The sequence below is a fragment of the Raphanus sativus genome, chromosome 7 (assembly GCF_000801105.2).
Source record: "Raphanus sativus cultivar WK10039 chromosome 7, ASM80110v3, whole genome shotgun sequence".
NCBI classification, from domain to species: domain Eukaryota; kingdom Viridiplantae; phylum Streptophyta; class Magnoliopsida; order Brassicales; family Brassicaceae; genus Raphanus; species Raphanus sativus.
In genome coordinates, this window is record NC_079517.1 from 21,921,706 (window position 1) to 21,939,435 (window position 17,730).

General features: G+C 32.1%; 1 long non-coding RNA gene across 1 annotated transcript; it reads left to right on the top strand.

The window, feature by feature from the left end:
* The first annotated feature begins 5,765 nt into the window (after nt 1-5,765).
* LOC130497609 (uncharacterized) lies at nt 5,766-16,701 on the top strand. The gene is made up of 9 exons (XR_008936608.1): nt 5,766-6,001; nt 6,101-6,170; nt 6,254-6,322; nt 6,411-6,466; nt 6,549-6,786; nt 6,867-7,026; nt 13,548-13,624; nt 15,683-15,856; nt 16,640-16,701. It is a non-coding gene; the product is annotated as an uncharacterized LOC130497609 (long non-coding RNA).
* The last annotated feature ends 1,029 nt before the right edge of the window (nt 16,702-17,730 follow it).

Sequence of the window (17,730 nt, forward strand, 5' to 3'; positions counted from 1 at the left end):
TGGCAGGAAGCGCTGCAGAAGCCGATCTATTGGATAAAGAAAGGCTTCGTACTAGATGTGATTCCTCCAAAGCAATCCCTTTAAGAGGTAAAGTTTGGCCTTTAACTTTCTGTTTTATGGTAATATGCAAGGTTAACGATTAGCTATGGATGTTGCTTTCAGATTTTCGTAGGAACTCTCTCAATCTCACGAGAAATGATACTATCCAGCCTCTTGTTCAATCTGAAACGGACTCATCTGATGAAATAGATTTTTACTACAACAAGAGATGGGATAATCAGGTTTGAGGAAGTGGCTAGAGAACCTCCACATCAAACAAGTCTCACGTTAGCCTTAGGTATGCTGCTGGATGTTTTTAAAAAAATTACAAATTCTTATGATAATGGAAGTTGTAGGCGATAAATAACATGTTACCGTTTACCTGTCTGTTTGGCTGCTACTGATGGAAGTGCTGGAGGGCGTTTAGAGTCAACTAACAAGGGAAAGGAAGAAGACACAGATTCAATAACTGGTGGAAGTCAGTTCTTGAATTTGTGTCTAGAGAACCAAATTAACACATAACAGACAATGATTTAAATTTCTTGCGAAGCTATTTGTGGCTAGAGAACCTCTACATCAAACTAGTCTCACATTAGCCTTAGGTATGCTGCCGGATATTTTTAAAATAAATACAAGTTCTTGTGATAATTGAAGTTGTAGGCGATAAATAAATGGTTACCGGTTACCTGTCTGTTTAGTTGCTACTGATGAAACTGTTACAGGGAGTTTGGAGTCGACTAACAAGAGGAAGGAAAAAGACACAGATCCAATAACTGGTGAAGTCAGTTCTTGAATTTGCAGATAAGTTTCTGGTTCTATGGATCAAGGCTTGGGTAGGGCTGACATGGGGCCAAATATTGGTGAGACTGAGGATTGTGTGATACTTGGTAAAAAATCACTTAGTTGTTATGTTTAATAATATCAGCTAGTAGTTACATTTAGACTGTTAGACATCATTTAGTTGATATGTTTAGTAATGTCAGCTAGATCATAACCTGTGTATATATCTCGTGGAGCATCTCGTCGCATCGTTTTAAAAGTAGAAAAAAGAAGTCAAACTGTAAGACATGACTTAGTTGCTACGTTTAGTAATATCAGCTACTTATGTATGTGGATGTTAAAAATATATTATGCAGTGACCATTTAATTAAGTTTGTTATTTTAGATGGTGATGACATGAGCAAGGTCACGTAGCACTTCATTAACATCACACAAAACTTCTTTAATATGACTGTCAGATTGACGGTTCATCCCTCCGTCGCCATCAGCCGTCTGGTCCGCGCTCTCCTCGCTATGTTTTGATTATCTATCATATCAGTAAACTCCTCAAGCACTACGGTTTGCATATTCTTCAGGTTGTCAACTACAGCACTAACTAGCTTCCTCTCAATCTCCTGGAGGCTTTGCGTAACATTGGACGACAATGGAGCTACCTGGTACTCATGATTACCTAAATCGACGAGTTTCTCTATACTCTTGTCCATTGACTGATCTAGGCACTTCTCCAGTGAGCTAATGTCCTCACTTAACCTCTACAATAATCTTTACCAGTTAATACATGAAGTTAACATTTAACATTATATATAACCTCAAAATGCAACTAAATCGATTATCTGTCTGTAAGAAAAGTTATAACGTATAATATTTTTTGGTGATCACTACCTAATATTTACGCTGTCGTATACTATTTATCAGTCGACAAACTAAATTTAACATTTAACAAAAAAACATCTAAAAAAATAAATAGTCAATTAGGTGCTAATGAAACATATAGCGTGTAAGATATCCTATAACAACTAAGGATTTTGTTGTAACCTGCAATTATGATTTAGGGATTTAGGGTTCTAAAGTCCATTCGAATTCTCTGGGATTTTGTGGAGGAGAGAAGAAGAATAAAACAAAAAAAAGAGGAATGAAATACAGTGGTGGTTGGAAGAATACAAATAAATATGTCTTATCTGATGGTTGCCAATTAAACAGAGAATGCAAACTCATGCCTTTTGAATTTTGATATTTTTTTTTGGAAAAGCAAGGAACCATTGCATTGTCTAATGGTTACAAGAGCACTTCTGACACGCAACAGAGAGTTTGGTCGTCATAGAGAGAGGAAGCATACAGGGGCAAAACGGTCAGACAAATTCTATAGAAAGATGCTAGGGCATTTGATAAAATAGATGAGCTTTTAGGTGTACTGCAGCCAATTTCTCATTCTTTAATCACATAAACTACTATTCTTGTTGAGAGTCCCTTTGCTTCTTCAAACAGCTCACCAACCTTATCGTTCTTCAAAATCTGAACTCAAGCCAGTCACATATTATTCATAAGCATCAACACTCACTTCCAAAAACAAGATACAAAAATAACATGCTTTCGTAACTCAACAAACTCATGCTCAATCTACACTGCTTCTATAGATATTATAGACAAAACAAGACATAAAATATGAATCTCATAAGTACCAAACAGAACATTACAATAACAAAACACCAACATTTCACCTCATATATTGCATATACTAAACCTTGCTAAAAAAATAAATAGTAGCATTGTATTACCTCAAGAAAGTGAGGTACTTGATATGCATATCACCCCACATATTCTCCACAGTATCCTTTAAATCCAAAAGCTCACATCACACCTTTGTAATTCCCTGTAACATTACCAGATCAATCAAGAGAAGAAGTAATCATGGAATAAATTTACTCTTAGGTTAGTCATTTCTCATGAATTAAATATATGTTAAGCTCTATGTCTTTTGATTGCTAACAGATGAACAATAAGACTTGAAATGACCCAATTTATAAAGTTTTATAAATTTTAGATTTCAAAACTTCATGAGAAAAACTTCTGTCCTCTTTCTCAGAAACAGATCGATTTTGATAAATCAAGATACAATTACAGAAGGAGACGAAAATCACCATCTATTATCCTCTTACCTTTGTTAGTGTTTCTTATGCGTCGGGAGAGAGATCGTCTTGTTTGTCTGAGCTTGTAGAGTCTGTCAGTTTTGCTGGAGAACTCGTTAGCCACGTCAGATCTCGTCAGAAAACTCGTCAGCATCGTCAGATCTCACCGGAAACTTGTCAGCATTCGTCAAATCTCGCCAGGAACTCTTCAGCGTCGGATCTGGCCGGAGAACTCGTCAGTGTCGTCGGATTTGGCCAAAGTCGTCGAATCTGGTCGGAGAACTCATCACCACCGAGAATCTCAATTTTTAAGAAATCGTGGAGAAGAAATGGTAGTTTTAGGTTTAATTAGTTAGGGGTATATTAGTATTTTGTCTATTAAATTTTTAATGGTAAAGTTGGTTAGTGTAAACTTGAAAAGTGGTATCATGAAAGTGGTATTTTTGGCAATTTCCCTTAAAGTTACTTATATATTTAAATGTGTATGTAATTTTTTCAAATACAATAATTTTATATTTTTCATGTTGTAAACTAAATAATTATTTCAAATCATCATATATATATATATTTTATTATATATTTGTCCTATTGAATTTGCGTTTGATTATAAAAATTTTATGCACGAAAAACCATATTTAAAAATTATTTTTATTTAATTTATTATGATCCTAACCCGTAATTCAAAGCGTTGGATTTCTTTTCGCATTTTTATGTTTATTCATTTTAGATAATAAATTACTGTATATATAAAATTTTAAAATAATTTAATTTTATAGATGTATTATATAGTTTACTAATGTTAAACCGTTCTAACAACATATTATATCTTTAGCATATTTTTTTATTTTTATGAAAATAAAATATATTAACTTATCAATTTAAAATAATTTTATCATATTTAGTTCAATATAATGGTTTTCTTTTAAAATGGTAGATAATATTATAAATTGATAAAATAGGATATGAGTTGATTCTTTTCATTTTATAAAAGATAATTGTATATATATTAATGTATAATAACATTTTACTAATTACGAAATTAATGTAAATATTTATTTACAATTTTCGACAGTTAAGATCTTGTTACAATATTTTTCAACAGATTTGCTAGAATTTTTAAATATATATATATCTATTATATTAAAACAGAAGTCATGACTTCTCATCCATGTGTGATATTTAATAAAATGGACCCTTACTAAAAATCACAATTCATTCATTCATTAATGATATACATAGACATATTTGTTTTCTTAATAAATTATAAATAGATATTCCTAGATTTTCTCTTAATTACATTCAAATAAAATCTTTTCAAATCTATTTATTTACTATATAATATATATTCATATTAATTTAAAATATTAATGTTGTAATTTGTTTTTCACTTTACAAATTTTTCAATATTTAATTAATTTCGTAATTAATAATAGACTAAATGTATATTTTATTTTATAACATTTTAAGTATCTAATTAATTTTGTTATTATATTTAATCCATGTACAATCTTGTATTAGTTTGCCACATAAATTTATTTAATATTTTTCAATTAAATCTTTGATCTCTAACAATTAAGATTTGTTAATATTTGTATCACATGATTGAAAATATGTCATCAATATGAACAATTGGTCTACAAATAACTATCTAGTTTATAATAAATTAGATAGTTATTTGTAGACTTATCTAAATGATGATCTATTATTTGTTTCCTTATTAAATGTAATCTTATTATTTATTTAAATGAAAGAAATTTTGAAAAGGAAATTAGGTTACTTTACTAATATATATAATTTTGTTATATTTATTTATATAGCATATCTAATTTAATACAATATAAACTATAATAAATTTTATAAATATAGCACATAATTTTATTCTAATTACGATTAATTTATAATAACATTATATTTCTAATCACGAAATTAATTAATGTATTATTTTATAAAATATTTAAACTTTTTGGTAAGATCTTGTTAGATTTTTCAACAGATTTTTTTATGAAAATATGGAATGTTATAATAAATCATAATAATAATGATAAGATTATAATAAATTATAATAATAATAAGATTAGAGAAGAAATGTAACATAACTTTCTAGGAATATGTCCAACTTAAAAAATCACACATAAATCAAAATTTTGACTTCTGTTTTAATATATAAGACTAGATTTTGATCCGCCCTTAAAAGGGCGGGTATTTTTCCGTTATTTATCAATATATTTATTTTTTAACTTAGGAGTGGTGAATGATTTATGTAGATGTGATAAAGTGTTTGCGTTTTTGATATTTCTTAGAAAACTTTTTGAAAATTATGCTTGTATGTTTAAAAGTATATTAACTGTGAAATCTATTTATATGTATTGCTATTTATATATATATATATATATATATATATATATATATATATATATTATATATATATATATGGTTATTATACATATATGTATATATTATATACGGTTTAAAAAACCCATATATATAAAATGGATTTAACTGTAGTTATTATCGAAATATAAATTTTTAAAAGTCAATAAATTATAAATCTAAATTAAAATTTTAGTTTGGGAAATTTATGATTACAGTTTTTATGTTCTTTTATTATAATTTATGTTATATAGATTTAAAATGGATTTAAAAAGAATGAGCTTTTATAATATTTGGATTCTGTAGATTGGGTTTTATTAAACTGGGCTCTATTATCTATTATATTTGTTTGATTAAATGTTCAGGCCCAATCCCATAATTCACTTTCTCTACCGACAAAATATCTTTATGCTTTTGTCTGCTTTCAGACATATCGATAGGAAAAAAAAACATAGGTTTCTCCGATGGCGATTCAAAACCAAAAGAGAAAGGAGAAACCAAAAGAAAAAGAACATAGCCCTCTACAATCTTCATTCGCTTATTAATTCCTTGTTCTTCTTCATTTTTCTAAAGTATTCGTCGGTTTTGAAATTTTTTAAAAAACAAAAAAAACAAAAGGATTCTTCGATGTCGATTCAGCGGCCACAAGAGATAGACTGCGACTCGTTCCTCTCAGATCGGAACAGGTAGTGTTTCTCTCTTGTTTGCTTTCGTACATATATAAAAAAGCAAACTTTTTTGGTAAATCGATCTAGATCTAACCTTTGTGTAAATATTATATATAGTTTGTATGTTGTTTCCCAGACAAAATAATCAGATATCGGACATATCTGAAGCAATATCCGATGAAAAAATGTAATAATTTTGTTTTTTAAAGTTCGTTGGTTTACAATAATTCATTTGTTATTTGTTTTCTAATTTTTCTAAAATATTTTCAGGGATAATAAACCTTCTAAGGTGTTAACAAATTGTGTCCTTATGTTCGTTGATGAAGTAAACGTCATAAGGTAATTTTTTTCTTATGTTCATTTTCTTCGAAGGATGTCACATTTAAACATTGACTTGAACTTTAATTTTTTTTTTATTACTCTGTAGTTTCTTAATAAGAAGTTCAAAGAAGGCTGGAGAGTATGTGTCTGCATAAAAAGAGAGTAAGTTGGTTTTAATAATGGTAAATAACATTGGTCGGTATACATAGTATAGTAAGACATAATAATTTTAAATCTGTTTCAGGTTTCACGCTAAGCTGGAAAAACATAAATCAGATAAGTAAAAAACATTGTACATTTATTCTGTGTAATTTTTTTTTTGGTTTGATGTTAATCACTTACGGTTTATTTTGTTTTTTTCTTGTAGGATCTTACAATAAATGAAGGATCAGAGGAAGAAGTATGTGAATTTGGTTGAGTCAGTGAAAGATTCAGGAGGAGAGGATGAACTTGATTTGGATGAGTCATTGTTTCAGGGGAAAGTGAGTGTTTGTTTTTATATCTCATTTTTTCTTCTTAATAGTGGAAGACTCTCTTTGAAAGTGTTATGATGAACTTGCAGAGTTGGCACAACTCACTGGGATTGCAGCTCTTCTCAATTTACCATTACCAGACCTCGAAGACATTGCAGCTCTTTTCAGCAACTCACTGGCCCAACTCACTGGGTTTGCAGCTCTTCTCAGCTCATCTCAGCTCTTCTCATGTGTCTGCGCTAAATGAAAGTAAGTTGCTCACTCTTATATAGATTAGCAAAACAGAATAGGAATGGAACATTATCGGTAGTTAAGTAATAACCCGGAGTTTGCTTGATATGTTTGATGCCTGACTGTTTTGTTTGATAATCAAAAATAAGTTTGTTTCATGTATTTAGATAAGCAAAACTATCGGTAGCTAAGTAATTAAAAAATTAAGCACATTATTAAACATTCTCAGAAACGAAAAGAGATATTTTTTGAAAAGAAAAACAACAAACTAATATAATATTCGAAAGTGAAAATCTCTAGAAAACAAAAACAGAAACAAAAAAAGATAGGTCTAGAATACAAAAACAACAAACTAAAATAATATCAGAGATTCTGGAAAATCTCTCTGTAAACAACATTCCTTGTCTGTTTCTGGGGCTTGCCTTCATCATCAACAATCAAAATCTTCAACCCTTTTTTAGATGTAACTCTAGAGATGGCCACATATAGTTGGCCATGCGAGAACACAGGCCTAGGTAAATAAATACCAACTTCTGAAAGTGATTGCCCCTGACTCTTATTAATTGTAATGGCAAATGCCACAGAAATAGGAATTTGCCTCCTCCTCATCTTGAAAGGCAACTTATTGTCAGAAGGGGTAATAGCCAGCCTAGGAATAAGAACAACTCGCCCAACTTTATCTCCTGTAATCACTTTTGCCTTTATTATGTTATCGTAGATCTCTGTAATCTGAAGTCGAGTCCCATTCATTAATCCGCCAGTAGGTTCTATGTTTCTTAGCAACATCACAGGACAACCAATTTTTAAGCATAGACTATGATTTGGTAAACCTGAAATTCGAATGGTGTTTAGGAAATCAGGAATCAGAGCTTGATCATTTACTGAATGTTTATATGAAGCGTCTATTGTATCAGAGGTTAAGTAAATCCTTTCCTCACCTGAAAAGTTGATCAACAAATAAATAATTTTAGCTTATAGACATTGAAATGGTAATAGAAAAACGAAAATACAGTCAGAAATAAATAACTAACCATCAAGCTTATCCAACATGTGCTGATTAATCTTCTCGACATCCTTGTTAGTTGGACATAGTATAGCTCTCTCTTGGAAAAACTTAGGTTCTTTATTCTGCTGCAAAAAAGAGACATCACCATACACAGCTTTGCTTATAGACTCGATCGGATCATCTGCATCAAGTATAAGAAACTCTTCAGGAATATTGATTAGAGCCTCCCCATCGCTACTGTCACCTATATTTCCATCTCCAACATCTAATATCCACTGTGAAAACTCTGCTAAATCTTTAGCTTCTTCAAGAGATAAATCGTTTGACATCAGCCTCATATTCTTTGTTAGCTTCAATACTTTGACATGTTTCCAAAGATGAGATGAATTTAAAGATGCCAAAACAATTTCAGGTCTTCCAGCTCCATGTATGACATGCAACACTTGTCTAAAATCGCCTCCTAGGACAACAACTTTTCCACCAAAAGGCAAATTGTCATTATTCCCGATTAAGTCAGCCATACTCCTATCCAATGCTTCAAAACAGTGTCTGCTCATCATTGGGGCTTCGTCCCAAATGATCAGAGAAGCTGCTTTAATCAAATTTGCTTGATCAGAACCCTGCGTTATTGTGCAAGTAGAAAACTCGTCCGGGTTAATTGGTATGCCAAATTTAGAATGCGTTGTCCTTCCCCCTGGTAGTAGCAGCGAAGCTATCCCACTTGATGCAACATTCAAACAGATCTCTCCTCTGTATCTAATAGCAGCAGACAACAATTTCCACAAAAATGTTTTCCCCGTTCCACCAAAGCCATAGACGAAAAAACTCCTCCTTTCTTTTCTAAGACAGCACTAAGAACCTCATCATAAATCTTTCTTTGTTCGTCCGTCATTTTTGCAAAATCCAGATCGTGATCAGCCTTTAACTGCTCTTTGTCATATGCAAGCTCGTCCATTATCAACACATTTTCCTGCTGAGTAAAATCAGCTATTGGCTTTGGCATAGATTCCCATGCCTCCAAAGAAGTACCATTCCGTTTCAAAATCTTCTCAATCTCGTGAAGAGTAAGCTGTTTTATCTCATCTTCTCTCAAATGTAAATCTACAAAAGCAAAGGGTGGAATATTTAGTTACAAAACTTGAGATTAAGACACTGTATTATGTTAGGGTGAACATACCTGGTCTATTTAGAATCTTTCTACGACGATACTCAATATCATCAGATAGAAATTTCCAAATATTTTCCCAAACAACTTCTGGCTTTGACAGACTATCTGACATGAGCATGACCACAAAACATTGCCTCATATAGGACGCGGACCCGTAAAACTTGTCCTCACAATATCGTCTATGTATTCTTGATCATCCTCTAACAAACCACGAGCGAAGCAGGCCTCTTTGAATGATGAATACAGAACATTGTTGAACGTTCTGATATCCTCAAAAGATGTCGGACCTCTTACAATATTCAGCAAAACACGCAAATAAAAAGCTTCTTCAATCTTTCGTGGAGCGTAGTTTATTCTACCAATACTGAATCCTCTCTTTCTAGGAGTAAACTTCCGATCTTTCTTATTCCATATAAACCATATAGGAATTTCAGATAGAGTTAGTGTCCGAGCAAAAGCATTGACCTTGTTTAATTCAAACCATCCCAAGAACATTGTATTTTCAATCAAAACACGGCTGGTCACTTCTTCATATCTGTTATCATCTTAGAAAACTATACTTTGCTTTTCTAGTAGGTGAAACTGAATCCTCTCAACAGGTACAGATCGATAGTGTATAGGGAATTTGAAATTTCTCCAAGCACCTTCAGAGGCGGACACATATCTGCACGAGTAAAGAAATTAAATAAATGTAAATCGGTTCTATCAAATTTAATTTAAACATAGGAGAAAATAAATTACCTGCAGTTGAAGAAATCTTTTATTTCGTTTTTCCTCACTTCTGTTGAAGCTCCATCAGCGGAGACAGTCTCAACAGATACTCCTCTCTGTGTAGCAGACTCCGAACTTTCAATAACTACAGTACACCGATCTTGTCCCTTATTAATATACTTAAATAAGTATTTAATAGAACCAGTCTGATTACACCATTCCACGTTTATGTGAGCTCGATAACGAAGTAACAATTCCCTGTTATAAGGAATGACATATCTGTTGTCACATTTGAAGCCATGTTTCTCAATAAAGTGATCAGACTGTTCTATTCTTTTGTAGACCGGAAATCCTTCATTGTTAATGGTAGTCATCTCAGCATAATTTTTAGGATACATCTTAGAACATTTACCATTCTCCATACAAGGTGAATTCATATTGACTGCTCCACAAGGACCATGAATCATCATATCTTTCACGACTTCAAAAAGTTCAGGCTCTCTCTCTTTATCTGGAATTTCAGCAGAAATGATTTTGTCAATATCTTCAGTTTTAGGAAATTTATTGCCGGGAGCCATAAACAGCAGTATGTGAGCATGAGGGAGACCACGTTTTTGAAATTCAATAGTATACATGGCTGCATTAAGACAATAATAAAATTAGAGTCAAAGAACTTGAACAATAAAACAAAATATAATCAAAACACTTGTAAAATTCGGCAGAAAAAAAATTACTCACATGCCATAGTCTTTCCCAAAAGTTGTTTATCTGTTAAATCCGCCATTAGAGAATCAAGTTGACACTTGAACAGTCTGCAAATGATTTCAGGTCTGTCATCTGCAGTTAGTTTGCGTGGCTCTAAATACCTGGTTATTTCAGCCCACTTAAGATTGCAAGTAAAGGTGATAAATAGATCAGGAAACCCAAAATGTTTGCAAATCGCCATTGCATCCAAATACATATTTTCATATATCTTGGTCCTCCAGTAAATGAAGCTGGCAATAGAAAACGACTTCCCTGCTCATGCATATCAATTTTCCCATCATTCTCAGCTTGTTTAATAGAGTCAAAACTGTCTGATCTCAGATACTTCTGATTCATTCGGAGATAACGCAGCCTGTTAGACTCTACAGTAGTGTAGGAATCGACCAAGAATTGCTGAAACAACCTCTTAGAATGTAGCAGAGTATGACACTCATTCTCCCTTTCCATTAGTCGAAAAGCATACCATTGCCTCATACTGATACTCTACCTCTTATGGGTTGAAGTAGCCGCAGTTGTTCTTTTTTTTATACCAAGTCTGAATCCATCTTCACCGTATGAGAAAATAAGAGGGTATTGAAGTGCCAGATAAGAAGGATGTATTTCATCGATCCTTTTAAGCCATCATGTCTGCTTTTCTTCTAAAACAATATCTCTCTTATTCATGTCCAAACTGAAATCTCCTGGAATCAGTGCGGCAACCTCTGATGCAGTAGGAGTATCATATGTCCTTCCATCTATTTCTCTGTTACTTATAATCCTCATATGCAATGTTTCTCTTGCTGATCTAAACTGATGAACATATGGGTTGACTTCGTCCAGCAGTTTTACGATCCTTTCAATTACTTGCTTCCTCAATCTCTCTTTTTTAGCCTTCTCACGCTTTGTTTTATATTTCCTGTTGCATGTAAAATCGGATAATAGATTAAAAAAGGATGCGTAAGCGAGTGAAGTATGTTACATAAGTAGAATAAAAATAAATTTTAACATACCCTATTATAGAAGCCCTGTTTTGTATTTCGTTTTCAGTGTCCATGATATATAGCTGCCCAAATTTAGGATCTCCTCCTGGCGGTGGTTTTAAACTACCCATTAAGTGATAATTCTCGCCTTGAAGAACAACCATTTTTGGTCCATTACCACGAGGAGCTGATCTATCAATCTTACCACCGAGAGATGTGAAATAAAAAACCATATTTATTTGTCTAATGTTCTCCCGATAATATTTGCTGATCTCATCGTCATCGGTTAGCAATTTCCTTAGAATTTCTGGTGATTCCTTAAGTAAAGGTAGTTGAACTTGACCTAGCCCACAACACAATGAAAATTTAGGCTGCTTAGTCTGTCGTTTCTTCTCAATGCGTTCGCCGTACCAGAATATTGCACCACAATATTCACATTTATGCATTGGATCGCCTTCATCAATGTATCCTCGAAGAAAAAATGAAAAAACCCGTGGTTAATTACCAAAACACGAAAAAAACAAAACAATCATTTTTAAATTGTTTAAATTATAGTACCAATGTGCTGCTTAGGAGGGTCTGTCTTCTTGTTCTTGAGCTTTGAAACTGAATCACGATTACAATAGAAAGATTAAAATAGAAAGTTAACTATGTAGAAAGATCGAAATATAAACTGTTTATGATATATTACCAGTGCACTTGGACACAGACCATCCCCTCTTAGCCGGCTTATCTTGAAAAATGTTCTTAAACATACTTGCCATGCTCAAAATCCTAGCTCTTTGCTCATCAGGAACTATGGTAACATTCTGAGTTTGTTGAGGAAAATATTCTGTCTCCGACTCAGAATTGTTATCTGAATTCATATCTTCCTCTTCAGAGCTTATATCATAAACCTGATTACCTTGGTCTTAAAAAAAATTAAGTATAAAATTAGTATTAAAATGATAGAATAAAAATATTTGTAATACCTTCAAATAGGTCCAGATCTATAGAACCAAATTCCATATCGTTTTCATTCTCTCCATCCTCCGAGGTCGAGAATGCTTTCAATAAATTAGTAGGTTGAAAATCTGAACATGTTCTGGTACTTGACAATTTCCTTTGTCTGATAGAGCTATCACATAGTGAAGATTGCCCAGTTAAACCTATAAAGCGGGTCAAGATTGTTAGAAAACATAAAACACTTGAACATAATTTTTATTTACATCTTACCAGATGTATTTAAATTAGGTTTCGACTTCTTAGATTTATTTTATTTATTTCTCCTAGGCTTACCTGGTAAGAGTAGGGAAAATCACAAATCGTAAAGTTAGGCATACACATAACACATGTAACAGAAAATTAATTATGACTGAATATTACCACTGGATTCATGAATAAAGTGTGATGTCTTTAAGGGATGATTAAAGACTTCATATTGTGGTGTATTCTGTAAACTTTGAAAAGTATTTGTCACATCAGCCAAGACCCTGCTGAAAACTCTTTTCAAAGGCAAAACACCATTTGTATTCTGCCCAACTTGAGGAGTAGTATATCCAGAGTCTGTAGGATTTCCTCCATTGATATTGCTGTTCTTGTCAGTCATAGGATCAAACTTTTTTTTCGTCTAATCGTCGCTGGGAGCATTATAACTGATGAAACCTAATTCTAAAAATAAGATTTATGAATATTATATGAGATACGTATAAGATTTGCTATCGATTAAACATAATTGTAAATCCCTATATTTCTCTAAATTAGTTTCGTAAAGTACATTTTTATTCATAAATAGACATTTAATGTTAATATTGTTTTGGGTGATTATAGTGACCATATATTTAAATATATAGACATTTGAATGCTTTAGCTATTTAAAGATATCATACAATTGTGATATTTTTTCATTGTTTAACACTAAGGTTTAATTATCTTATATTTACTTACACAGGATTATAAAAGCTTACATTCGACTATAAGATCTACATCAAGCGTAAGAGAAGACAATGTTCTGCATTACAGTGAAAGGTAACTCATAATCTTAAATTAGTATGGGTTTGAGTGTTTATTTGTGATAGTACTTTGGTCAGTAAATAAAATGAATCAGAAAACGAATCTTATTCCAAAACAATAATATAAAAAAATCCATTAAAAACATAAAGAGAAAAAACCCAAACAAAACAACTTATTGAAAGAAAATTAAATAAAAACCAAGCCAAAAGCAGCAACAACTAAATCATCATCTTTAACTCTGACGGAAGTTATCCTTTCTTGTCTTTTCGAGTTTGATTGCTTTAGTACACTGCTTTTTAGAGGTAGACTGAAGTTCGGGTGCTTCATTATTGTTATCTTTGCGCTTTGAAGAAGGAGTAGAAACAATATCATCACTTGGCGATTGAAGTAACATTGGCTCCTACGTAACATAATTAGGTTAAAATGTGAAATTTCAACATTTTTAAAAAATTAACATTAGATTATTTTACCTCGCTTGCTTGGACTGGAGCAGAATAGCTCTCAGATATTTCAGTGGGCATTAGCATACGTAGGTCTTTCCATATTTTACCAACTTTATAGCACCCCCCTGAAGCATTGTCTTTCTGAATGAAAACTCCAAACATAAATGTCTGTCCAACCAAATTGGTAATTGCTTCGGGGAATGGTTCATCATCCTGTCAATAAGAAATATAATATAATGCACACGAAAACATATTCCAATTATTTTGCAATAGTTTAAAAAATATAAACCTCATCCCAAGAGCCATTTAGTAAGGTTGTAGCTGACTCATGAACAACTCCTGTAGCAATTGAATCCAATAACATGAATTGGGAATCGCCAGTATCATCCTTAATCAGTAAATGGATTTTAAATCTGTAGTAAACAGATAACCACGAAAATAGACATTATGAACGAAAGCATATAAATTTCATATTTATAAGTGGTAGTAATACCTTGGTGAAACATTGGTTACTTTGGATTTGCATGCTTCACACCACCATATGTGTGTAACAGTCTCTTTCCCATTCTCCTTTTTAACAGTTTTGGAATGGGGGAAAACCTTCTTGTTGTTACAACTTATACAACTAAAATAATACCATCCGTAATCTGTATCAATGTCATAGACTGTTGCAATCACTCTGCATATTTTTTCCTACACAAAAGAACATATAATTATACAACTAAAATTAATAGTATGGTAGAATTAATGACGCAAAAACTATTATAGATTTCTTAAGTTACCTCAGAACCTTCAAATAATTCGAATAGATTTTTTTGAGGATAATGCATCCATTTATCTCGCTTTATCTGCAACTCAAGCTTGTTATCTTCAGATTCAGTTAGGGTCAAAGCTTGAGAATCATCGTCATCTCTGCAATTGAATAAAACATTATTGTAAGAGCTACAATGTTAATAATCTCAAACAGTTAAAATGATTATAAAAAGATTTAAATAGACCTTTATTTAAACTCATCAGCTTCTGGAATTTCAGGATTGACAATCCTCTGACTTGCATCAAAAGCATTTGAGATTTGAACTTCACCTAATAAATGCAATATGTAGAACCTTTAGAGATAAACATATGTCGTTTGGCTAGATCAATTTATACAAAATAATATAGATATAAATTGGATACCTCTATATTGCCCAATCTTAGCAAATCGTAGAAGACATATTACACTTCCTTCTGTTTCTTGGCTAGTTGTGTGAAGATTCTCAGCAAATTTACCCCACAAACAGCAAGCTAATCTTTGCCCACTAAAAATATTTTTTTAAAAAAAATAGAAATCTTGTAATTATAAGGTATGGATAATATATTTATTTCAAAACTAAAATAGACTGGCAAAAAAGGACTTACTCAATGTCCACGAGTGTAAACTCTAACTTTTGTCTTTGTTTTCCACCATTACACTCTATGGTCTCGAGATCACCCAAGTCTTGAACTTGTCCAATAACATCTATATCAAAATAGTTTAGCATTGGTTAGGTATATATAATTGTGGTTATAAACTTAATATTTGTTTTAAAAACTTACCAATAAGGATGTTTGAATCAAGATCACCTCTTTCTATGGTTTTGAAATCAACCAGGTTAAGAAAGATGTTGTCATCTCGGTGAGAAGATTCAGTGATTTTGGTGTTGCCATTCAAAGCTATACGATATTTATGATTAGTTGATCTGAAGGCTCCTCCAGCAGCACTTACACTGAAACGATCTATGTTTCTCCATAATCCAACACGAAGATGTTTGCCCAATTCACCAAGGTATGTCTTTTTACACGAGGCATAGATTTTTGTTCCCTGTAAACAAATAAAATTAGTCGACCTTTCTTCTGTTAGGATTGATTTTAACAAAAACAATAGACAGAAAATATTTGTAAATCACTATAAAATGTCAAACTTACATTTGCATCACATAGGATTACTTCCAAGGTTTCTCCAACGTCTTTCATGAAATGTCTCCATGAATGAATGATCTTGACTTGAATGCGACACGCAGTCTTGCGTGGTTTGACATCATTCACAAAAGTTAGCTGCAAGTTATTCATCGCCATTTTTTCTTTATCTGTAAGTTTGATAAATAATTTGGTAAACTAAAGCTATATTTGTAATAGATAAGGGGTGTAGCGGATTTAGGTTACGCAAATAGAGGTTAAAATCTTTTTCCGAATCAAAAATATCTCATTTTGTGGAATAAGGAATATATTCATAGAGTATATAATAATGAGAATATACTTTGTTAATTTATAAGAGTTAAAGTAGAAATTCCGAAAATGTAGTAAGTATAAGGAAAATAATAACTAAGTGTGATATTAATAATAACTAACGATATTATTTAGATTTATTAACAAACGAAATCGAAGAATATATCCACATAGCATATACTTAATCTGTTATTTCGATTTGAAAAATAGTTCTGAGAAGATTTTAGCTAAACTAAATTGGTTGAATTTTAGTATATATCCACTTAGTATATTCGAAATGTATTCGTTTAACTATCTACCAAGATCTTAAATTTGATAGAGTTATTTGTTATTTTCAATTCAGGAACTATTGAAGAACACATTTATCTCTCGGATAACAGGAGTTACATGGTACTAATGCAAATAAGGTATGTAATGATAAGTTATATTATTAGAAATGAATTAGGTATGGAACTGATTTTGGATAGTTAGGATATTGGGGAATACATGTTGGTCGCCATTTAACAGTTCAATCATTTAAATATTATTAATATAAAATGCAAAAGTTTTGTCACATATAATAAAACATATTGCTAAGCAAATAAAAAACACAGAAACATTCAAGTGCTTTATTATACAACATAGAGAACACATCTAGAGGATTACATAGTGCATGAAACAGATTAAAACATATTGCATGGATAAACTTACACAAACAAAGGAAAACCATTGATAAACCCTTCCATTTCTTATTCTTCACGAGTAACAAAAGAAAACCATTGATAAACCCTTTTGTAGTAGTAACACTCATCGCAAACTAAAGTTATGTCATCCTCGGGAGGACACATTCTCCGTGGTTGAATGTTAACCATCTCCTCATAGTCATAATGAGTGAAACTACACGGAATTGCACTTAGGGAGTTCTTGATTCTCTCCCAGCTTTGATTGGACCTCGATGGTTTTTCCAACCATCGAAGTTTATCCATGTACTTTCGCCCCTTCCAATAGTGACCACGAACCATCATTAACAAACCGTAAAGTAACTTACCTTCATCATTTTTCCCAATGGAAGCTTGTCGGAAATGATATAGTCCTGCACGTTGCTCATTCTTTATGAAGTATTTAAGTATCCCCTCAATATAATGAGCAACCGGGTTGTCATTCTCCAAACACTTTTCTTTCAACTCAGTGTTCTCGGTTAGCATTTCCTTTGGTTTGGCAGCAAAATATCGTAGGTCGAGATTTGCAAAGTAGTTGGTCGGATCGGCTTCTGAATAATCATCAAAATCAGAGTCGATATCAATGATATAACCATTGTTAACAGAAGAATCTGACCCCATCTAGGATAGTTTATCTTTCTTAGAAACTCTTTGTTTGTAAAAGTGGATCAAAAAGAAATTCAAGAGGTTAGAAGTGTTTCTCTCTGTTTTTTCAGTAAGGGAATTAGAGATTATA